The 25159-nt window shown below is 42.4% G+C and overlaps 1 pseudogene; it reads left to right on the top strand.

Annotated features, from left to right (window-relative positions):
* The first annotated feature begins 6086 nt into the window (after positions 1 to 6086).
* Positions 6087 to 8298, top strand: LOC142434195 (lipid scramblase CLPTM1L pseudogene; annotated as a pseudogene).
* The last annotated feature ends 16861 nt before the right edge of the window (positions 8299 to 25159 follow it).

Genomic DNA, 25159 nt, shown 5'->3' with positions numbered 1-25159 from the left:
GGTTGTGTCGGGAGAGTGAGCATTATAGAGTTCCAATTTAATAAAAGAAAGTATTCATGCATTGAGGGAGTGTTTGAGTAGAGGCCCAAGGTCCTTCCGCCACCTTAATGCTTAACCTATAAATATAGACACATCGATCTATTTCCCCATCCTCCTATATATATTTGCATGTACATGTCTTTGTCTAGACTTTCATAAATGCCCTTTGACTCCTAGTTCTTTCCTCCATCTCCCTTGACTTTCCTCCTGCCCTACTACCATGCTTCGTCGCCACCTGGGCTAGAGTATACCTCTTCTCTACGCAACCTTACCCTTGATCATACCCCACCAGGCCTGCCATTCCCCCCTCTCTACCATTTGGGGTCCCATGTTGTTCACTTGTCCCTGTGTTTTTTAACCCCACTTCCTTACCCCCCTACCCCCCACCCAAAGTCCCCCCGGAACTGTCGGTCCCATTGTTTGTCCTCCAGATAGTTCATCCAGCCTGTCCTATTCAGACAGACCTGTGGAGACACTAACATGCACAAAAAGAAGACAGAGGAAAACAAAGCAAGAGTATACAACCAGACAACAAAACAGCAAAAACAAACCACCAACAAAGAACAAAACAGAACACTTCACAAGAGAAAAGCTTGTAGTTCAGGGATCGTTTGCTGGCCCTTAGGAGCATTTTCCAGTCCAGTCTGTTGGGGCACCATGCCCTGGCCCCAAAGTCCACTTTCAGCATTCCCTGGGGACCTTGCCGCTCCATTCCCTTGCTGTTCCACTGCACTCCCCCAGTGCTTCGCCTCGGTGTGGTGGTATCAGGTCTGGTGCAATTCCCACACTGTGTCTCCGGTGCTGTCCCCTGTATCGCCCTTAGTCACTGAGTCACTGAGTGGCATCATTTCTCATAGTGGGGCCAGCCATGTTGTTCTCTCTGTGGACTGGCTGCTCTACTCAGGAACATCCTCCTCACGGCCTGGTGGGCCAGGCTGTGTTCCACTCTCTCCTCCTGCCCCTTCATCTGCTCCCGTGTGCTCTGATCAGACATGCCCATCTCCCAGAGCTGCGGAGTCAATGTAGTCCTTTGGAACAAATTCTTTTCGGGGGAGGGGCAGGAATCCACTTCATTTATGGTGCTGGGACCAGCCTCCCAGACCCCTCCACTGGTTCCCTACTCCACACCGGGATATTGCATTCACACCTTGCGGCACTGGGTTGAATTCTGGTCCCCCTTTCCCTGTGGAGATATAAACAATACCCTCCCCTTGGGTGGATTAGTGCCCCATGCCCCCACCACCTTTTTCTTCCTTATATTCATCCTTTTGTTTTCCTTCCCACTCCCTCCTCCACCATTGTCTACCATGTGCATCCCTGGTTTTGGTCTGGTCTCTGCCATACTACACAGTCTTCACCCCAAAAATGTTTGTATACAGTAGCGTTTTCCCCTATGCCACGTTTGCTTTTTTAAAAAAATTTTTAATTCTTACCTCAGCGGGCTCATGTTGTACTTGTCCTTTTGTGCCTGACTTACCTCGCTTAGCATGATTTCCTCCAGTTCTTTCCATGCCGCTATGTGCCTCATACGTTCATCACTGCTTTTTAGTGATGTGTAGTACTCCATTGTATGTATGTACCAAGGTTTTTTAATCCAATCGTCAGTTGATGGAAATTTCGGTTGCTTCCAACTCCTTGAAATTGTGAACTGTGCCGCAATGAACATTGGAGCACAGATGTCTGGTCTTGGTTTGTTTCTTGCCTCTTCTGGGTATATGCCCAGTATGGGGATTGCTGGGTCATATGGTAACTCTATTTCCATCTGTTTTAGGTATCGCCAGATTGATTTCCAAGTGGCTGTACGTACTTACAGTCCCACCAGCAGTGGATGAGAGTTCCTGTCTCCCCACAGCCCCTCCAACACTTGTTGCTTTCTGATTTTTTGAATTGGGCTACCTTTGAGGGTGTCAGGTGGTACCTCATTGTTGTTTTAATTTGCATTTCTCTTATGGCTAAAGATCGGGAACATTTTCTTATATGTTTGTTGACCATTCGGATTTCTGTCCCTGTAAAATTTCTGTTCAAGTCCTTTACCCACCTTTCAAGTGGGCTATTGTTTTTTTTCTTTTTGGAATCTAGCAGAATATTGTAAATTTTAGTAATAAGGCCTTTGTCTGATGTGTCATTGCTAAAGATGTTTTCCCAGTCTGTGGACTCTCTTATTACGCTCTTGATGAATTCTTTAGATGTACACAAGTGTTTTATCTTCAGTATATCCCATTTGTCAATTTGTGCCTCCTCTGTGTTTGTGTCCTTCCCTATTTCTGACAGCCTGTGTATTCACTGCGCCAAAGTTCTCAAGTTGGTCCCAATTCCCTCATTGATGGTCGTAATAGTTTGGGGTTTAACTTCAAGGTCTGTGATCCACCTTGAATTTATTCTTGTGCATGGAGTGAGATAAGGGTCTTGCTTCATTTTTCTGCATGTTGATATCCATTTTTTCCAGCACCACTTATTAAAGAGGGCATCGGCTTCCCATTTGATATTTTTGGGGCCCTTATCAAAGATCAGCTGTGTGTATGCTGGTGCTTTTATTTCTGGGTTTTCAATTCTTTTCCATTGGTCTGAGTATCTGTCATTGTACCAATACCATGCAGTTTTGAGAGCTGTGGCTGCATAGTATGTGCCAAAGTCAGGTAAAGCAAGCCCTCCCATGGTGTCCTTCTTGAGGAGTTCTCTGCTAATTCTGGGCTTCTTCCCTCTCCATATGAAGTTGGTAATCAGTTTTTCCATCTCTTTGAAGAAAGATGATGGTAATTTTATCGGGATAGCATTAAACTTATATAGTGCTTTTGGCAGAACTGACATCTTAACTATATTAAGTCTCCCAATCCAAGAGCATGGAATATTCTTCCATTTGTGGAGGTCGTTCTTGGTTTCTTGTAATAGTGTTCTATAGTTTTCCCTATACAGATCTTTTGTTTTTTCAGTCAGGTGTATCCCTAGATATTTCAATTTGTGTTTGGCTCTTGTGAAAGGCACCACTTTTTTTATCTCTTCTTCTGTGGTCTTATCTGATGTGTATAACAGTCCGATGGACTTCTGTTTGCTGATCTTGTATCCTGCCACTCTGCCAAACTCTTCTATTGCTTCCAGTACTCCCCTTGTGGAACTTTTGGGATTTTCCATATATAAAATCATATCATCTGAAAATAACGATAGTTTCATCTCTTCCTTCCCCAGACGAATACCTTTGATGTCACTTCTTTGCCTTATGCTGTTAGCTAAAACCTCCAGCACGATCTTAAATAGGAGTGGAGACAAGGGGCATCCTTGTCTGGTCCCCTTTTTCAGTGCCTACCCTGGATTTTATATACAGAAATCATTTTTTAAAAAGCAACTAACAAGAATATCAGTAAAAGCTTAAAAATCTCAATAGGACAGAATGTAAAAAATATTAAAAAGTAGACCAAATTTAAATAGATCATAAGAGAGATCAAAAGAGTGCAGATTTTTAATCTAACTGCAACAATCAACTTCCCAGTGCATTCGGTACTTTAGCAAAGCTAGTCAGATCCCTGGTCTATGATCAGAGGGGATTCACCAGGGACTTCATCCACGTATATTTCCCCTCACTTTATTTTTTAACTGAAACAGCTTTAAAGTGTCAAAAGGGACATCAAATGATATTACATTCTCACCTAACTACATCAGCCACAACTAGCTTTGCAAAGCTCTCTGTCTGATAATATGACTATTCATATACCTCAATTATACCCAGAAGGAATTCAATGGAGGTTAAATTGGATCATTAAAATTGGGGGGATAAAGGCATGAAGTGGTTGGCTTACAAACTTTCATAGGTGGGGGAACATATTCACAGGGTTATAGGATTAAGGTGTACGTGTTATTTAATTGCAATTGTGAAGTTAACGAATCATGCACAGTTGCCAGGTTGGCAAGGGGTGGATTGAGGGGTTAGTTTATTGTGCCAACCTGGCCAATAAACACATGTAGGGTTAATTTAAGGGCAGAGGGATAAATGGCTGGGTGAGCCTTACCTTTCTAGTTCTTGGGTCTCTTGCTTTCTGATGGTCGGATCAGGGTGAAGCTGCCTTAGCTAGTTTCCTGCTTTTGCTGGCAAGACTCACTTCCTGCAAGAAATCCCTTAGAAGAAGCAACATGGACCTACCCCAATGCAGCCCTGGGTGCTGGAGCACCCGCGTGGAGACCCCTGCCAGTGCTGAGATGCTTACACATTCACTGATTTGGTTTTCCTCCTGCAGTCGGCATCACAGTGTGTGTTTTGTGAGATGGAGGACGATTTTATGGATTGGTGTTGGAGACATGGGTTAATGGGTTAATGTACTTGTGGGCTTGGGCAGCACTGGGTTGGGATGTTTTTCTTCATGTGAACTTACTCTTTATATAAAACTCTCTTTTATACATGAATTTCTGTGGATTTGTTTCTCTAAAGTGCCCAGACTAACACAGAGGCTTAATCCATGTGTGGACCCCGCAAATTGATTTTGGTCTTCCTCTGTTATCCATAGCTTCCTATAAACCAGGTGTTCACAATTTAAACTATAATACCATTCCTTCCTTTACATTTTGATTATATTATTCAAAATGCTTGGATCACACTGGCTGGTGTGCTTTTCCTATGTGGACTTAATTGGCACCTCATTCAGATGGCTGATTGTTTGAAAACAAGTCTTTAAGGCAGCCCACACTAGTCTTTCTGATAGCCAGGTACTGTCTAGTTTCTTCATCACACTTATATTCAGTGATGTCTTCATGTGGACAAACATCAAGTAGGGGCATGTCATAGGAACTACTTGTTCTTAGATTGGGGATAGAATTAAGAACAAACCCAAATCCACTCATGAATCTATGGTTTAGATATGTCTATGGTTCACCTTAGAGACTTCATTATATTTGGTTAGAAAACATTACCAACCCACCCACCCCCGACTCATCACTTCCACTTCCATCAAGTCAGCGCTCACTCATAGCAACCCCATAGCAGGGTAGAACTGCCCCTGTGAGTCTTCACAGGAGTAGAAAGCTTCATCCCTCCCCTGAGGAGCTGGGTGGTGGTTTCAAATAGCTGACTTTGCCGTTAGCAGCAGCCTAATGTGTAATGCCTACATATTGATAGTGTCATTAGTTTAGTCAATGGTACAGAATTCAAAACACTGTTGAGAAAAGGAAACTATGCAAGTGTAGGCCAGCTATGAACCCCAATACAGGAATTGTTGACTTGTACAGATTAAACTCAAGTGACTGGACAATATTTACACAAACAACAAGGGTTGGCAATAGGGAAACTTTCCAATAATATTCATTCACAGAAGCAGAACCATGCCTACCAGATTAACACATGTCATATGAAGCAAGGAGGGCATTACAATCATAAATATAGGGTAGTCCCAGCCCACCATTCATTGGGCATCCTCAAGGCAAGAGATATGAACCAAAGTCCAACATCTGCCAGTTCTATGCCCGTAGGCTAGTAGTCATCTGCTTCTTCTCACATTAGGGAATTTCAGCCTTAAGTCCAATGGCTGCAGGCGAGTTTCAGATAAAGCACAGTTCACTTAGTGGGGTTTCCAGATCGAGACCTTTTAGTGTGTCTTATGAAGGTGCCGCGAAAGAACAGAGTCTAAAATCCCAGTAGTCTATAGTGCACAGACTGGGTCAAAAACAGACACCTGGTTTTTGATAAAGGAATAAAACACATTAAGGTGGGGAAGAGATGACCTTTTCAATAAATGGTGCTGGAAAAAGTGAATCTCCACCTGCAAAAAATAAAAGAGAATCCATACCTCAAACCATGTACAAAAAAGAACTCAAGGATGGATCAAAGACTTAAATATTAAGCCCCTAACCATAAAGACCATCAATTAAAAAATAAGGACAGAGGTCGGAGGGCGGCCGCGGGTCAGGAGCATGCAGGGTGGCCCTCCAGGCACGGCGCGCGGCGCGTTCGTTCCCCCGCGGCGCTGGCGGAGGCGCGCGGAGGCTCTCGCGTGAGCGGCGGTGGCCGGAGCGTCCCTCAGGGCGCCGGCGGGCGGGCGGGGGCCCGCGGCAGGGAGGGGGCCGGGGTCGGCGCGTCCCTCGGCCGGGCGGGGGACTGCGGCGCCGCCATGTGGAGCGGCCGCAGCTCCTTCACCAGCCTGGTGGTGGGCGTGTTCGTGGTGTACGTGGTGCACACCTGCTGGGTCATGTACGGCATCGTCTACACTCGCCCGTGCGCCCAGGACGGCAACTGCATCCAGCCGTACCTGGCGCGGAGGCCCAAGCTGCAGCTCAGTGTGTACACCACCACGCGCTCCAACCTGGGCACAGAGAACAACGTCGACCTGGTGCTGAATGTGGAAGACTTTGATGTGGAGTCCAAGTTTGAGAGGACCGTAAATGTTTCTGTACCCAAGAAGACGAGAAACAACGGGACACTGTACGCCTACATTTTCCTCCATCATGCGGGGGTCCTGCCATGGCACGACGGGAAGCAGGTGCACCTAGTCAGCCCTCTCACCACCTACATGGTCCCCAAACCGGAAGAAATCAACCTCCTCACTGGCGAGTCGACCACGCAGCAAATCGAGGAGGAGAAGAAGCCAACCAGTGCCTTGGACGAGCCCGTCTCCCACTGGCGGCCCAGGCTGACGCTGAACGTGATGGTGGAAGACTTCGTCTTCGATGGGTCCTCCCTGCCCGCCGACGTGCATCGCTACATGAAGATGATCCAGTTAGGGGCAACAGTCCACTATCTTCCCATCCTCTTCATTGACCAGCTGAGCAGTCGTGTCAAGGATCTGATGGTCATCAACCGCTCCACCACGGAGCTGCCGCTGACTGTCTCCTACGACAAGATCTCGCTGGGGAAGCTCCGATTCTGGATCCACATGCAGGACGCTGTGTACTCCCTGCAGCAGTTCGGCTTCTCCGAGAAAGACGCAGACGAGGTCAAGGGCATCTTCGTTGACACCAACCTGTATTTCTTAGCGCTGACCTTCTTCGTTGCAGCCTTTCACCTCCTCTTTGATTTCCTGGCGTTTAAAAACGACATCAGCTTTTGGAAGAAAAAAAAGAGCATGATCGGAATGTCTACCAAAGCAGTGCTCTGGCGATGCTTCAGCACCGTGGTCATCTTCCTTTTCCTCCTGGACGAGCAGACGAGTCTGCTGGTGCTGGTCCCGGCTGGTGTTGGAGCGGCCATCGAGCTGTGGAAAGTGAAAAAAGCACTGAAGATGACTGTCACCTGGAGAGGCCTCAGGCCTGAACTTCAGTTTGGCACGTCCAGTGAATCCGAGCGCAAGACTGAGGAGTATGACACGCAGGCCATGAAGTACCTGTCATACCTGCTCTACCCGCTCTGTATTGCGGGAGCTGTGTATTCCCTCCTGAACATCAAGTACAAAAGTTGGTATTCCTGGTTAATCAACAGCTTTGTTAACGGGGTGTATGCCTTCGGCTTCCTCTTCATGCTGCCCCAGCTCTTTGTGAACTACAAGATGAAGTCGGTGGCCCATCTGCCTTGGAAGGCGTTCACCTACAAAGCATTCAATTCCTTCATCGATGACGTCTTCGCCTTCATCATCACCATGCCCACCTCACACCGGCTGGCATGCTTCCGAGACGACGTGGTCTTCCTGGTCTACCTCTACCAAAGATGGCTTTATCCCGTGGATAAGAGCAGAGTGAACGAGTTCGGGGAGTCCTACGAAGACAAGCCCAAGCGCAAGCCCCACCCAGACTAGGCCTCAAGACTGTGGGAGCCGCCCACTGGGACTGCCGGCCAGCCGCCCACGCTTACTGCGTCTCTCTCAGACTGTGGGTTCACTGAGTGTTTCTGGAAGCTTTGGTGGGGGTCCTGGACGTCACCATCTTCTTCGTTGCCAAAACCTCTGAACACACCTCGTCACTCTCCCAGGTCCCCTTTGGAAAGAACTGTTCGCACCTGGCCCGGCCCAGGACCGAGTGCCCTCTGCCTGGAGCCCCTCCGCTTGGCCACCTGGCACGAGGCAGGGAGCTCTGCCAGCTCACAGGGTCCCCAGTGCCACAGGCGTCCGCACCCCGAGTGGAGCAAGGGCGCAGGGCCCCTTCCACACAGTCCACTTTTGCTTTTTCCACCTGTTCTTTCTGAGGACTTCAGGTGCTACCTGAATCATTCCACACGGACTCTCGGGGATCAAATAGCCTTTCTGCTCTTTGGGTTAAAAATCTTGATTCTTTTAAAGCTTAATGTATGTATGTAAGTAAGTTTCTATTTTAAAGTAAATTTCTCTCACGGTAAAAAAAAATAAGGACAAACTTAAGGGTCCTAATATAAGGCATAAATACACTACTGAACTTAGTGAAAAATATTCACGCTATGGAAGAAAAAATAGATGTTCTAATGTGAACCAGAGACATATATAAACCATAGATATATGAATAGATTTGAGGCTATATGTTAGTCTGGGTAAACTAAAGAAACAAATCCAGAGAGACACTCATATATGTATAAGAAAAAACTTTATATACAAGGGCAATTAAATTTTGTGAAAACATCCCAGAGCCCAGATCAAGTTAATAAGTCTGATATTAGCACACATGTACAATACCAATCTATAAATTCCTCTTCAGAATCATGCAACACATGCAATGATCCAAATTCAGGAAGATCACAGACCAGTGGGTGGAAGATCCTGTGAATCCAGTGGCAGTGGAAGTATCTCAGCACTGGCAGGGGTCTCCATGTGGCTCCTTCAGTTCCAGGGCTTTAGTGAGGCTTCATATGTCTTTTCTGCAGGAATGTCTCACAGGAAGTGTGCTTGTGTCCCACCTCCAAAGAGCTATTTATCTCCCTAGTGCCTCCAAATGAGGTCATCAAGCTGCGGCCACCTCTTCACCCCGAAATTTCAAATTGACAACAGATTATGTAAACTACCACAGGTTCGCATTTAATTCTAGCCCCGATCTAAGAACAACTATTTCTTCTGACATGACCCTGCTTGATGCTCACTCATATGAAAAGATCACTGAAATTATGGGTGCCATAGTAAAAATGTGGTAATGAAACTAGATAGTGGCTGGCTATCAGAAAGAATGGGTCTGGGTCTTAAAGGCTTATCGTCCAACAAGCAGCCACCTAAGTGAAGCATCAACTGAGCTCACATGGAAGAAGCGCTCAGGCTTGTGCGATCCAGAGATAATAAATAATAAAATCCGAATCTGAAGGAGGAAATTGTATCAGAGCTTAAGTTGTGAGCCCCGGGTGTTTAGAAAGCTACAGATAACAGTGGAAGCTCAAAATCTATTTGCAAGGTCCCCCCGTAGATTAAGCCTTTGATAATAGCTGAGGATTCGGAATAGCCTTGCTAACAGAGTGCCTTGGCAAGTGGATGATTGCAGATGTAGTTAGGTTAAAATTTAACACCTTATCATTTCGCCTCTTTTGACCCATTTCTAATTTATTCTAGTTTTTAATATTTTCTGATTTTTTTAATTGAGGGTTTTCTCTGTTTTATTTTATTATTTTGTTTTTAAATGTTTTTCTGTATGTAAAATCCAGAGTAGGAAAATCTAGAGAGACGGTAGCTGGATTAGTGATTTATTGGGGGTAAGACAGGGGGAGTCGGGGAAAATTGTGGAGCTAATAACAATGAGTACAAGAATGAAGAAAACATTCCCAAATTGATTATGGTAATGATTATACAACTCCTCTCGATATGATTCAACTATTGAATTGTATGAAATGTGCTCATAAAACTGTTTTTTGAGACAAATTAAAGGACTGAGGCCTTCTAAAAATGCAACATTTATGCACATCAGATGACATCATTAAAAGATTTAAGAGAACCCACAGATTAGGGAAAGTATTTAGCAATAATACATAAGATAAAGGGTTAATTTCAAAAACTCTATTAGAAACTACAATGCCTTAAAAATTTATTTGAAAGGACGGCACTGAATCTGCAGCTCCGGGAGAGGGACATGTCTGATCGGAGCACACGGGAGCAGATGAAGGGGCAGGAGGAGAGAGTGGAGCACATCATGGCCCACCAGGCCAGGAGGTTGATGTTCCCAATTAGAGCAGTCAGTCGACAGAGAGGACCACATGGTCGGCACCACTATGAGACATGACACCCCTCACGGACCCATAGCCCTATAGGGGACAACACCAGAGACACAGTGTGGGAATTGCACCTGATCAGATGCCGCCACACCGAGGCAAAACATTAAGGGGGTGCAATAGAAGGGCAAGGAAATGGAGCGGCGAGGTCCCCAGGGAATGCTGCAGTTGGACTTTGGGACCAGGGCGTGGTGCCCCAACAGACTGGACTGGAAAACACTCCTAAAGGCCAACAAACAATCCTTGAACTAACTACAAGCTTTTCTTTCTTGTTGTGTTGTGTTTTGTCTTTTTGTCATTGTTTTGTTGTTGTTGTTGTTTTGTTATATACTGTTGCTTGGTTGTACTCTGTCTTGTTTTTGTGCATGTCATTATCTCCACAGGTCTGTCTAAATAAGATAGGCTGGATGAAAAATTGGAGGAGAAAGCAACGGGACTGATAGTTCCACGGGGATATGTGAGAGGGGAGGTGGGGGGAACGTAGTGGTGTTAATAAACCGAGGGACAAGGGAACAACAAACTATCCAAATAAGTGGTGAGGAGGGTGTGGGAGGCCTGGTTGGGCATGATCAAGGGTAATGTAGCTAAGAGGAATTGCTGAATTCATGGTGGGGACTGAGCATGATAGTGGGACAGGAGGAAAGTCAAAGGAAATAGAGGAAAGAGCTGGGAGGCAAAGGGCATTTATAGAGGTCTAGATAAAGACAGGTACATATGTAAATATATTTATACATGAGGATGGGGAAATATATCTAGGTGCATATATTTATAGGTTTAGTATTAAGGTAGCAGAAGGACATTGGGCCTCCACTGAAGTACTCCCCCAATGCAAGAATACTTTATTCTATTATATTGGCATTCTATGATGCTCACCTTCCCTACACAACCACTGAAGACAAGACAAAGAGAGTGAACAACAAAATGTGGTGAAGAAGAAAGCTGATGGTACCTGGCTATTAAAATATATAGCATTTGAGTCTTAACGGCTTGAAGGTAAATAAGCGGCCATCTAGCTCAGAAGCAACAAAGTCCACATGGAAGAAGCACACCAGCCTGTGCGATCACAAGGTGTCAAAGGGATCAGGTATCAGGCATCATCAGAACAAAAAAATTTACCATAGTGAATGAACAGGGAAGTCCGGCGTGGAGACCAAAAGCCCATTTGTAGGCCACTGGCCATCCCCTTACAGAAGGGTCTTGGGGAGGAGACAACCCAGTCAGGGTGCTATCTAGCAGCGATGAAAAAATGCAACTTTCCTTTAGTTCCTAAATGCTCCCGCCCCCCACTGTCATGATCCGAATCCTACCTTGCAAGTCTGACTAGACCAGAGGATGTACACTGGTACAGATGGGAACTGGAAACACAGGGAATCCAGGGCAGATGATCCCTTTAGGACTAGTGGTGTGAGTGGCGATACTGGAAGGGCAAAGGGAGGATGGGCTGGAAAGAGGGAACTGATTTCAAGGATCTAAATGTGACCTCCTCCCTGGGGGACAGACAACAGAAAAGTGGGTGAAGGGAGATGTGGGCCAGAGCGCAATATGACAAAATAATGATTTATAAATTATCAAGGGTTAATGAGGGAGAAGGTGTGGGGAGGGAGGGGAAAAATGAGGACCTGATGTCAGGGGCTTGGGTGGAGAGCAAATATTTTGAGAATGATGAGGGCAACAAATGTACAAATTTACTTTACAAAATTGATGTATGTATGGATTGTGATAGGAGTTGTGTGAGCCCCTAATAAAATGATTTTTAAAAAAGAACAGCGATAAAAGCAAAATACACATTAATTCATGAAAATAGAGGTATTGGCCCATGTACATATATTTATATGGCAATACACTGAGGTTGTGGATGGACTTTGGATCTCTGCTCATGCCCTCCTTCAATGCAAGAACACTTTGTTCTAACAACATGGCATTCTGTGATGCTCACCCTCCCTGCACAATTGCTGAAAACACAATGGGTGCATAAGCTAATGTGGTGAAGAAAGTGGATGGTGCTTGGCTATCCAAAGATACAGCATCTGGGGTCTTAAATACTTGAAGTTAAACAAGCTGCCATGTAGCAGAGAAGCAACATGGAAAGAAGCAAACCAGCCTGTGTGATCATGAGGTGTTTCCAGGACTGGGTAACAGGTAGCAGAAGACCCAAAACAGACAAACAAACAAACAGACAAACCATATTGTTGAGAACGAGGGGGGTTGGAGCAGAGACCTAAAGCCCATCTATAGAAAATGGGACATCCCATCACAGAGGGGTTACGGGAAGGGATGAGTCAATCAGGGTGCAGTAAAGTACTGATGAAACCCACAATACTCCTCTGGTTCCTTGAGACTTCCTCACCTCCCACTATAATAACCCTAGTTCTGCCTATCACTGTGGGCTATACTGGAGCATGTGCACAGGTACAGTTCACAACACATGAAATCCAGGAACAGGAATGGAAGTAGTAATACCAGGAGGACTGGGGGAAGGTGAGGAGAGGAGGGGAGGAAGGTGGAATCAATCAATTGCGTTGATCACATAAACGTATCCCCCACTTTCAGGGGGACGAACAACAGAAACCATGTGGGAAGGGAGATAGCGGTCAGTGTAAGATAAGAACATAATAACATAATTTATCAAGGGGCCACGAGGGTTGGGTGGGGGGAGAAAATAATGATGGCAACATATGTACAAATATGCTTGATACAGTTGATATATGGATTATTACAAGAGCTCTAAGAGCCCTCAATAAAAGTTTTTTTTAACAATTTATTGGGGTTCATACAATTCTTATCACAGTTCATACATATACATACAACAATTGTATAGAGCACATCTGTACAGTCTTTGCCCTAATCATTTTTTCTCCTCTTTTCTTTTTTTGCATTTTATTAGGGACTCATACAACTCTTATCACAATCCATACATAATACATACATCAATTGTATAAAGCACATCCATACATTCCCTGTCCCAATCATTCTCAAGGCATTTGCTCTCCACTTAAGCCCCTTGCATCAGGTCCTCTTTTTTTTCCCCACTCCCTCCCTCAATAAAAGTTTTTAAAGCAAAATACAAATTTCCCAATCAAAAAACAGGCACAAGACATGAACAGACAATTTACTAAAGATGGCACCCAGGTGGCCAAAAAAACATATGAAGAAATGTTCTTGTTCATTACCAATAAGAGAAATACAAATTCAAACAACGAGATACTACTTCCTCTGACAATCTTAGCAAAATTTAAAAACAACTTTTAAATGGTGGAGAGGTTGAAATGTTCATACATTACTGGTGGGACTGGAGAAATGCACAGCCTCCCTGGAAATCAGTATGGTGCTTTCTTAAATGCAAATACAATTACTTTATGATTCTGCAATCCCTCTACTGGATATATACCCTAAAGAAATGAAGAACACATCATGAACAGACATGTGCACACCTACATTTATTGCAGCAGTTTCCATAATAGCAAAAACATGGAAACAACCAAAAAACTCTGATTATCGAGGATTGGATGAACAAACTCGAGTACATTTATACAATGGAATATCATGCATCAAATTCAAAACAATGTGTCATTAAAAACAAGGATGACTCTGTCAATATCACAAGACACGAACAAAACTAGAGAACATTGTGCTTAGCCAAGGCAGTCAATCTTTTAAAGACAAACATTTAATGACCTGATTCTTATAAGGAAAACCAAAGAAAAAGAAAGTGTTTCAGGAAAGGGGGAGAAAGAGTAGACCTCATGCTGGTGCACCAAGTCTTGAGGGCAACATTCCTGCTCCAAGCAGCTATCTCACAGAGAGGACTGCAGGGCTGGCCTCAGCTAGAGCCATGATGCCCCCTCCCTAGATGACAGTTCTACAGAGGACAGCACTGAAGACAGAGTTCAGGGAGTGTAGCTGGTCTGACCTGCCCACATGGGGGTAAACCAAGAGGGGAGTGCAACAGATTAGCAATGGAAGTAAAGCCACAAAGTCCCTGAGGAATCCCGGGAGGCAGGAGTGGTGGGGGCAGTGCTTGGCACCTTATCAGAACAAGTTGGGATTATTCACAGGGGGCTACACTGAAAGTCTAAACGTGCAATGGTGTGGGGGTGGGGGCACTAGATTGCTTCATCCCTGACTGCAGGAAGTTGTAGAAGGCTTGCCCCCAGTCAGGAATGCTGAGGACTGAAAGGGTATAAGTGCTGTTAGGTAAGTGGATCCTGGGATTTGAAACCCTGAAAGGAAAGGGGACTGGGCTGGTGGTTTATAGCAGGGCCTGCTCACTATTAACAGAGGGATATGCATCTACTCTGGGTCACGACCACAGTTAGACTTAGAACAATTTATATGCTATCTCTCTCTCTCTTCTTTTCTCTTTCTTTTAGTGTCTATGTATATAAGATAGGCGGGACAAGCAATCCCAAGGAGACAGCAAACGGACTGACAGTTGGGTAGGTAGAATGTGAGAGGAAGATGGTGGGGGGAGCAGTGAGCCAATAACATCAGGGACAGAAACAGAAAGGGATCTAAAATTGATGGTGAGGAGGGTGTAGCACTCCTGGTCATATTTGATCATTTGAAATGTATCCAAGAGGAATTACTGAATGGTGAAAGATGGGTAAACATGCTAGTGGGGCAGGAGAAAAGAAAAAAGCAAAAGAACTAGAAAGTAAAAATTATATCTATCTATATAGAGATGTACATATGTAAATATACATATATATATATCAAGGAATCAGATGGACTTTGGGTCTCTACTTAAATCTTACTTCAGTACAAGAACAGTTTGTTCTAATAATGCGGCAATGCATGATACCTTCGCAACACAATCGCTGAAGACAAAATGGGTGCATAAGAAAATGTGAAGAAAGCTGATGGTGCCCAGCTATTATAAGAGATAGCTTCTGGTGTCTTAAAGACTTGAAGTTAAACAAGTGGCCATCTAACATGGAAGCAACAAAGCCCACATGGAAGAAGCACACCAGCCTATGTGATCTTGAGGTGTTAACAGAAATAGGTATCACAAGTTAAAAAACAAGCAATCAAATTGATATGAAGGAGCATAGACAAAGTGGAGACCCAAAACCCACCTGTAAGATATAATCAGGCAGTCTCTCACAGAAGGGCCACATGGAAGAGATGATACATCCAGGGTGCTGGACAGCACTGATGCAACACATAACTCTCCTCTAGTTCTTTAATATTTCCTCCCCATTACTATTATGGTCTTAGACGTACCTCATTAATCTTGCTAGACCTGCATATATTCTAACTTGTATAATTTGTATAATTAAGATTGTTTGATGCATGAAATCCAAGGTGCATAAACCCTTCAGAAAGAATAATGGGAGTAATGATTTCCTGAGGGTATGGAAAGAGAGAGGAGTACAGAGGAACAGATAGCAATGATGACTGTATAACCCCACTCGAGGGGAACAAATAACAGAATTGTAGGTGAATAGGTAAGGTGGGAGAGGGAAGGGATAAAGGGGAGCTGATATCAGAGTTCAAGGAGCAAGAAAATGTTTTGAAACAGATGGTGGCAACAATTGTACAATTATGCTTGATTGAATTGAATTATGGGTAAGAATATCTGTAAGAGCTCCCAATAAAATGATTAAAAATATATGGGTAAACATAGGGGTATAAACACACTATCAAACAACTGACAACACAAAATTAACCAAGGCAAAATAAATGACTGGGACCTCCCAAAATTAGACATTTATATGCATCAAATTATTTCACCAAGAGCAAAAAGAGATCTGACAGAATCAGAAAATGTTTTGGATATGACATATTAGAAAGATGATTAATCTATCAAATTTATAGAAAATTTCAATACCATAACAAATAAGATAAAGAATCCAATAAAAAATTGGACAGAGGACATGCACAGGAACTTCACTAAAGACATTTCAGTGGCCAAACAATATACCAAGAAATCCTAACAATTAGCCAATACAGAGTTGCAAATCAAATCCACAATGAGTTATTTTCTCACCCCAGCATTAATATCAAAATAAAAAAATAAAAATCCCAAACAGAAAACATGCTGATGAAATGTGGAGATTTTGGAATCCTCATACACTGTTGGTAGGATTGTAAAATGGTACAGCCACTGTGAAAAATAGCATGGCATTTTCATAAAAAGGAAATACCGTGTAACCCAGCAATCCTTCTACTTATATCTTAGAAAAATAAGAACCGTGACAATAACAGATAATGCACACCTAGGTTCATGGCAGTACTAGTCATTCATAAGAGGAAAAAGATGGAAGCAACCTAAATGCCCATAAATGGAAGAATGTATAAATAAACTATGATACCTGCACATAATGGAATACTAAGCCATGCTAAAGCATATCAGCAAATCTGTAAAACACTTCATACCATGCACGAACCTGGAAGACATTCTGCCGAGTGAAATTAGTCAGCCACAAAAGGGCAAATATTGCATGAGGCTACAATTGTAAAAGTCCAGTAAAGGTTTTCACACCAAAAGGAATGTTCTTTGATGGTTACCAGGGGTGGGAAGGAAGGGTGGGTTAAGGTACCAGAAAGGGGCTATTAACTTGGGTCTTCACTGGCAGATGGGAATAAACAATAAAAGGGAGCTTGGATAAAAAAAAAAAAGATGGAGGCAGGGAAAGACACTGGAAGGTGTGCAAGAATTAAAGGCAATAGGTAAACACAACATTCTTCAAAAGCAGTCATCTATGATTACATAACATGGAGAGACACACAGGCTGAATGGATGTTGGAGGGAGATTGAGAGTATTAAAACCAACCCAAATTTACTACCAGTGAGTAGATTCTGACTCACAGAAACTCTATAGGACAGAGCAGATCTACCCTTGTAGTTTGCGGAGGTTATAGATCTTTATTGGAGCAAAACCCTCACGTTTCTCCCCTGGTAGTTTTAAACTGCAGGACTTGCTGCTATCATCCCAATGCATAACCCCCCATGCCACCAGGGTGCCTTGGTAGGTTTTAGGCTTGTGGAATCTCTGCACAACGCCCACACAAAGAACAATCTATGGGGCTCAGAGCTGGGTGGCTCAGACACAGGCAGAGTCAGGTGAAAGCTGAGATTTTCCTCCCCTGAGTGATCCTGTCAGGGAGGAGGGATGAGTAGAGAATGTTCTGGATCCAGGGGCACATGGCAAATAGGGGGAGACTCTGAGTCCAGGGGCTCTTACGTTTAATCTGGGAGATAGAGACAATAAACAAGCTGAGCAGTGGTCAGGCAATGATCAGAAGTCTGCTAAAGGTTGACATAGGGTTATGTGGTGACAAGTAAAGGAATGGTTTCTTTAATGTGGTAGTCAGGGAGGGCCTCTCTGAGGAGGAGACATCTAACTGAAAACTGTGTAAAGGACCTGGATTAATGCTTTTATTTCTGTTCTGAAGGGCTCCAGCTCCCACAAAATCCTTTCCAAGACCAACAAGCAAGGGTGCAGACTCTTGTGATCTTTTTTTCCCTCTGAATGCCTTTCTTGCCCCAGCACCAGATATCATCAGGTGGGGAGACAGTAACCTTACAGTCTGCTTAATCTTCGTTATTGTGCTGGGGACATCCCTGTAACCAATCTGTATGCACATGAACTCATGTACTTGTGCACATATGTGTGCACAAACACAACCCATGCACACAAACCACTAATTAGACTTAGAGACTTTATTGGTCCACTTTCCCATGGTACAAGGGCATTGCTACCCATGGCAAGAAGTTACAAAAGTATTTCTATGAGAAGCCCAGGTTGATGAGACCCAGGATGTGTTACCCTTCAACATTTTAGTTGCCACAAGGAGTACGATAAAATGGATTCTTTGATTTCATATATGTTGGAGAATTAGGTGAAATAAAACGACATATTCAAGCTCTTGAATTATCTGCTGAAGGTCCACATAAGCAACTTGAAACTTCTGACTTCTCTGAAGAAAACCATAACCTTCTGTGGTTGCAGGGCCAAGATTTGAGGAAACAAAATTTCAACAAAAGAAAACAAAAGTTTAATCCTGTTGGGGCCAAATTGCAACACAAACTGAATTCCCAACCCTATAGGGTCGCTTTAGTTAGTATTAGGACTGTAATTGGAGATGAAAGTGAAATGAGCAGATTGCCATCAAGTTGGGGTCCTTGAACCCCTACATGCTACAAGTTGTCTTTGGGTCTAGAAGTCCCTCTTCAACTCCCACCTGAGCAAGTGGTTTATTCTTCATTGGTTGGCAGTTCGAAACCACAGTCAGCACCTCAGGCAAACAACTGTTGTGCAACTGGGCTTTCTACTTCCATAAACAGTTAGCCTTCGAAACCCACAGGGGCAGTTCTATTCTGATCTATAGAGTTGCCATGAGTCATAATTGATTCAGTGGCATTGAGCTGAATTTTGAGCCGTTAAGGCACTTTTGACACTAGGGACCGAATATAACCAAGGCTGTAGACTTTACAGGCACATGTAACCTCATCTTTCTCTTTCAGACTGAATTGTAGGTTTGAACTGCTAACCTTGCTCTTAATAGCCAAACACTTACTAGAAAACATTGCCAGAACAAAATGTGATCCATGCAGATGTGCAATAGTTACAAATAAAACTGCATACGTTTTCCAATCTACTTAGGTAAAAACATAGGGATGTTGTGTGGTCATGTTTTGGAGGAATGGGTTGGAAAGATTGAAGGACAATATATTTGGACAGAAGAAGGACAGAAGAAATTTACTGATATTGGCTTGTTAAACTGAGAATCGGATCAATGTTCTTGAATGAAGGCTAGGGAGAGTTCTAGCTGTTTGCTTGGTTGGCTGACTCAAATCAGGATTATGACCCCAAACTTGATTATTGTCAATTACAGAAAAGTTCAGGAACTTGCCTGATGGATTGAAGAGGAAGGTATCCAAAGGGTTATGGAGATTGGAAGGCAAGAGTAAATTTATATAATATCACACCTGCTTTCTTACTTTAGGGAGGATCCAGAGGATGTCACTTTCATTAAGATAGTAATAAATGCATTTGTGTGATAAGCCTAGGCACCCATAATTTCCTCTGGGATGATTCTTCACTATTGGTTATGATGACTAGTTACTGCATTGTGGAAAGAGAACTAATCAGACTTCTTGGTAATACTTCATATTGGCTCTGAACTGACATTAATTCCGGGACACTAAAAATATCACCGTTCGAACATGTTTATGAGAGTCACGTGATCAATGTCACTCTACTTCAGGTCTGTCTTACAATTGGGTAATGGAATTTGACTATCAAAGGGGGATGCATTGCTACTACTTGGGGAGTGTCCGATGGGATTACAACATTCCTTAGACCTCCTAACGTAGATTTGTTTGTTTAATTAAAGTTGATGGAAAATTATAAGAGCTCAATTCAGGAAGGGCATCTAATAGCTAGATCCTTCGGGAATGAGTAATCTTCCTTGGCCAAGAATGATGACCTGCTGATGTTTTGGATGAAGAGAAGGGAAATAAGAAATAACAATGAAAACAGGAAGTTATAAATGCCAGCTACTAACATGGCCTGCGTTACAAAAACAAGATTGCAATCCTTTTTACTCTAGTGAGGTGATAGTATCCTTTTCCTCAGGTAGAAAAACACAATGAATGATACATTCAGTCAACAAATGAGTGATACTTTCAAGGGAAATAAAGATCACATGTCTTCCTATCCACAAGTATGGTATATTCATCCATTCATGTTGGTCTCTTTTGGTTTCAATTTTTTAGTTTTCTTTTTACAGGCCTCTTGTATCTCTCCTAGATTTATTCGTAAGTAACTAATGAAGTATTTAATGAAAATCATCTAAGAAAGATGAGCCCTTAGAAAATATGTTAATATGTCCTTGGTGATAGAAACAATGCCAGGAAGTGGCATGGTAGGATTTTGCAAGACTAATGACTTATTCATTGCGAATGTCTTTTTTTCTTTTTCAATTGCTAAGAATTCATAGAAATCTTTATTAAACAAAAATATCAGCTTGTGAAACTGTTGTTTCTTGATATATCCTTCACCTAAGTCTCTACATAACTTTTTTAATTAAAAAAAACCTTTATTGTGAATTGATTAAAGATTTACAGGGCAGATTAGTTTTCCACTTAACAATTCATACATATTTTGTTTCATGTAGCTAATTACAATTTCTAAAATATAACATGAACAAGGTCAGGGGCTGATTGCAGAACAGCCTATAAATTGCTCATATGCAAGTTCAAGTTGAAGCTGAAGAAAATTAAAACGTGTCTGTTAGCGCCAAAATATCATTTTATGTATAATCCACCTGAATTTAGAAACCATCTTAATAGATTTGATGCAGTGAGCATTACTGAGAAAGACACTCATTAAGAAGACAGAAAAGAAAGGGAAGACCAAAATGGATGTCAGGATAGACTCTGAAACATATTCTTGAACATTCAGTAGACAAAACAAGAGGAAGAAGTTCAACAAGCAGTCATCTAAATGAGATGTCAACTAAATCCACACGGAAGAAGCACTCCATCATCAATCACTAAAGGACTGTAAATCATATAATCCAAAATCAAAGGAGGGATTAGTGGCAGAGCCTAAAGTGTAAGAATCTGGGTTGCAGAAGGCTATGGATGACAGTGGGAGCCCAAGATTCTTTTGTGGGAACCACATAGGAAATAAGCCTCCAGTGTTCTCCACAATTGAGGGATTGGAGGAAAAGAGTTGCTAAACAGAGGGCATTGGAGAGATGAGTTTAGAAGATCAAGAGCATAACTCTGACTTGAACAGTCAAACCTTTTTAAAAAATCATTTTATTGGGGGCTCATACAACTCTTGTCACAATCCATCCATTCATCCATTGTGTCAAGCACATTTGTACATTTGTTGCCATCATCATTCTCAAAACATTTTCTATCTACTTGAGCCCTTGGTATCACCTCCTCATTTCCCCTCCCTACCTCCCCCACACTCACTCCCTCCCCGCTGATACTTTATAAATTATTATTATTTTTTCATGTCTTACACTGTCCAATGTCTCCCTTCACCCACTTTTCTGTTGTCTGTCCCCCAAGGAGGGGGTTATATGTAAATCCTCGTGATTGGTTCCCCCTTTCTACCTTCCCTCTACGCTCCTGGTATCGCCACTCTCAGCCCTGGTCCTGAGGGGTACTTCTGTCCTGGATTCCCTATGTTTCCAGTTCCTATCTTTACCAGTGTACATCCTCTGGTCTTGCTGGATTTGTAAGGTAGATTTGGGATCACGATAGTGGGGGGAGGAAGCATTTAGGAACTAGAGGAAAGTTGTATGTTTCATCATTGCTACATCAAACCCTGACTGCTGGTCTCCTCCCTGTGACGCTTGCTTCTGTAAGGGGATGTCCAGTTGTCTACAGATGGGTTTTGGGTCCCCACTCCACACTGCCCCTCATTCTCAATAATATGATTTTTTTGTTCTTTGATGGCTGATACCCGATCCCATTGACACCTTGTGATCACACAGGCTGATATGCTTCTTCGATGTGGGCTTTGCTGCTTCTGAGCTTGATGGCCACTTGTTTACTTTCAAGCCTTTAAGACCCCAGATGCTATATCTTTTGATAGCCAGGTACCATCAGCTTTTTTCACCACATTTGCTTATGTACCTGCTTTGTCTTCAGCGATCATGTCGGGAAGGTGAGCATTACGGAATGACAGTTTAGTAGAACAAAGTGTTCTTGCATTGAGGGAGTACTTGAGTGGAGGTCCAATGTCCATCTGTGACCTTAATACTAAATCTATAATTTCCTCTATTTCCTTTTACTTTCCTCTTGTCCCATTATCATGCTCATCCTTCATTTGGGTTTCAGAAATTCCTCTCGGTTACATTGCCCTTGATCAAGCCCTACCAGGCTTCTTAACCCCTCCTCGCCACTGATGTTGAATCACTTATATTTCCTTTGACCCTGGGTTTCAGTTACACCTTTGTCAGTTGATTCTCCCTTCTAATTCATGCTGGACCAGATCAGGTTTTCAGCAGTTTCCGTATTTTTGTTTTGTTTTAGTTTGTTCATATTAGGGTGTATTTCAGAGGTGTTAAGTCATCAGAGGGCACCCTCTTGAAGTTGTGTTATATGTTTTTCATATTATATGTTTTTCTGATTTTGGGTATACGAAACCCAGGATTGATGAACCTATAGGGGCAGCACATAGAATTAGGGTTCTGTAGGACAGGGAGTACAGTGGTGATGGTGATGGGGTGGGACCTAAGAAGGAGACGACGTTCAGGAATCAAGGAAGAAGGGTTGGATTCTGATTGTGGTAGCAATTGTACAATTCTGCTTGACATAATTGAACTATGGAGTGATATGATATATATACATTACCTCCCCATTAATAATAAAAAGGAATAAATGGTTATGTAAAAGAGCTCAAAGGAAGAGCTCTAGAAGGGAAAGTAAAATGTTATAATGAAATTTACAAAGATTTGGCATTAGAAAGCCAAAGAGGAAGAACATGATCAGCATACTTCAAGCTGCAAGACTTGAAAAATTTCAGACCCCCAGTTGCAATAATGAGGGATTCAATGGGCAAAATATTGAACGATGCAGGAAACATTAATAGAAGTGGAAGGAATACATAGAGACGTAGCAAAACAATGGATTGACATTCAACTATTTCATGAAGTAGCATATAATCAAGAACCAATGATATCAAAGGAAGAAGGTCAAGCTGCACTGAAGGTGGGAAAATGGGCTCCAGTGATTGAAAGAATACCAACTGAAATGTGTCAACAAACTGATACAATGCTAGAGATGCTCATTGTGTTAAGAAATTTAGAAAACAATTACCTGGACAGCTTAAAGGAAGACCTCCATGTTTGTGCCTATTTAAAAGAAAGTGTATCCCAACGAATGCATAAATTATCAAGCACAATCATTAATATCACATGCCAGTAAATTTTTGCTGAAGATAATTCAAAAATATTTGCAGCAATGTATCAAAAGGGAATTACTAGGTTGTCATGTTAGCTTTAAAAGAGGCTATAATATGAGATATATCACTGTTGATAGTATATGATTCTTGACTGAAAGCAGAGAATACCAGAAAGATGTTTATTTATGTTATCTGTTTCATTGATTATGCTAGGATATTCAACTGACTGCATCGTGACAAACGATGGATAATATTGCAAATAATGGGAATTCGAGAACACTTAATTGTGCTCATTAGAAACCTGTATGTAGACCAAGATCCATTTGTTCCAACAAAACCAGGGGATAACGTCTAATTTGAAATCAGGAAAGGTGTCTAGTAGGTTTGTATCTTTCTATTTTGTTTGTTCAATTTGAATGCTGAGCCAATACCCCCAGAAACTGGGCTATATGAAGAGCATTAGATTTGGAGTAAGACTCAACAACTTGGGAGATGCAGATAATGAAACCTTGTTTGCTGGTAATAAAGAGGACTTGAAGTACTTACTGTTCAAAATCAAAGACTATAGTCTTCCATGAGGATGACACCTCAACATAAAGAAGACAAAAATTCTCACAACTGGACCAATAAACATTATGAGAAAGGGAGAAAAGACTGAAGTTATATAGTACTTCATTTCACTTAAATCCACAATCAGTTTGTAGGGAAGTAGCAATCAGGATATCTAGTGACACATTGCATTCGGAAAATCTGCTGCAGAAGAGCTCTATAAAGTGCAAGCCATAAAGCTATAAAGCAAGCCATAGTATTTTCGACCATATCATGTACATGTGAAAGCTGGACAATGTTGACCAAGAAAGCCACAGATGTCATAAAGATGAATAAATTTATGTTGGGAGAAGTACAACCAAAATTCTCCTAAGAAAGGAAGATGACAAGATTTCATTTCATGTACTTTAGACATGTTATTAGAAGGGACCAGTCCTGGAAAAGTGCATAATATTTGGTATAGGGTAAGCTAAAAAGAGGACGGCCCTCAATGAGCAGGCACAATAATTGCAACAATGGGATCAAACATGGGTAAGAGTGTGACGATAGTGTAGTGCCAGGACCTAGCAGTGCTTCATTCTGTTGAACATATGCCCTATCAGCCCTGACTGCCTGGATTGGAAGGCACTTGACCAACCTGGCAAGTTCATCTATCTGACATAACGTCTATGTGTCCCAGTCATGGCCTTGTTCCTGCTTCTGTAGTCCCACCTAAAACTGTGATGTGTCGATCTGCCACCAACTATGAATTTGAGACAGTTTCCTTTGTTCCATGCCTCATTTAACTAGCGCCCTGACTCTGAATATTTGGGTGTTATTTTGACCTCATGCTAATGGCCTCCCTCATCCAGATGATATGTTTGTGTCTTTGTCCATTTTAAGTCTTAATAATTGTTCTCTTTAAATTATATAAAAGAAGAATGAGTATAACATTTTGTCAAATGACTATTCTGCTTCTATTAATGTGACCATGTGAATCTTTTCCCTTGTGTTATTTGCACGGTGAGTTACATGGACAGCTTTTTTTAAACACTGGATCCTAGCCAAAAGGCTGCGAAGTGATGACAGGTCTTTTTAATGCTTGCACTTTTACTATGAATCCCACTTGGTCATGATGCATTACTGTTATTATTGATATATTGTTGGATTCTATTGGCTGGAATTTTGAGAAATTTTTGTTCTGATCGGTTCTACCAACTTGACACCTAACAACTACATGTTCAAGAATTATATTCATCTATGATTTTCTTAGTAATTTGGTGTATTTGCTTGGCTTTGTTATCAGAGTTAAATTTGTATCATAGAAAGAATTCAGGGAGGTGGGGAAATATGGCCACCAGATAACCAGCCTGGGAAGATTTTCTCACAGCAACTAGAGAGATTCCATTAGGAGGGATAGTTTGCACTTTCCAACAGCGAGAAAATCAACTTAAAAGCTAAGTAGACCAAAGTTTCTGGAAGTGAGAAAACAGCAATGCCCACGGACAGATTTCCTTTACCACTGACAATTTTAAAAAGCCACCAATGTGAACCTTGCACAGCCAATTTTGCTGTGCCCCTGAGGCAACCTAATCAGCCCAGACTCTTACCTTGCTGGCTCTGGTAGTCCTGCAACTATGGCAGACTATGCGCA

Source organism: Tenrec ecaudatus, chromosome X (assembly GCF_050624435.1).
Source record: "Tenrec ecaudatus isolate mTenEca1 chromosome X, mTenEca1.hap1, whole genome shotgun sequence".
Classification (NCBI taxonomy): domain Eukaryota; kingdom Metazoa; phylum Chordata; class Mammalia; order Afrosoricida; family Tenrecidae; genus Tenrec; species Tenrec ecaudatus.
Note: the sequence above shows the minus strand (reverse complement) of the source record. Positions and strands in the feature narration are given on the sequence as shown.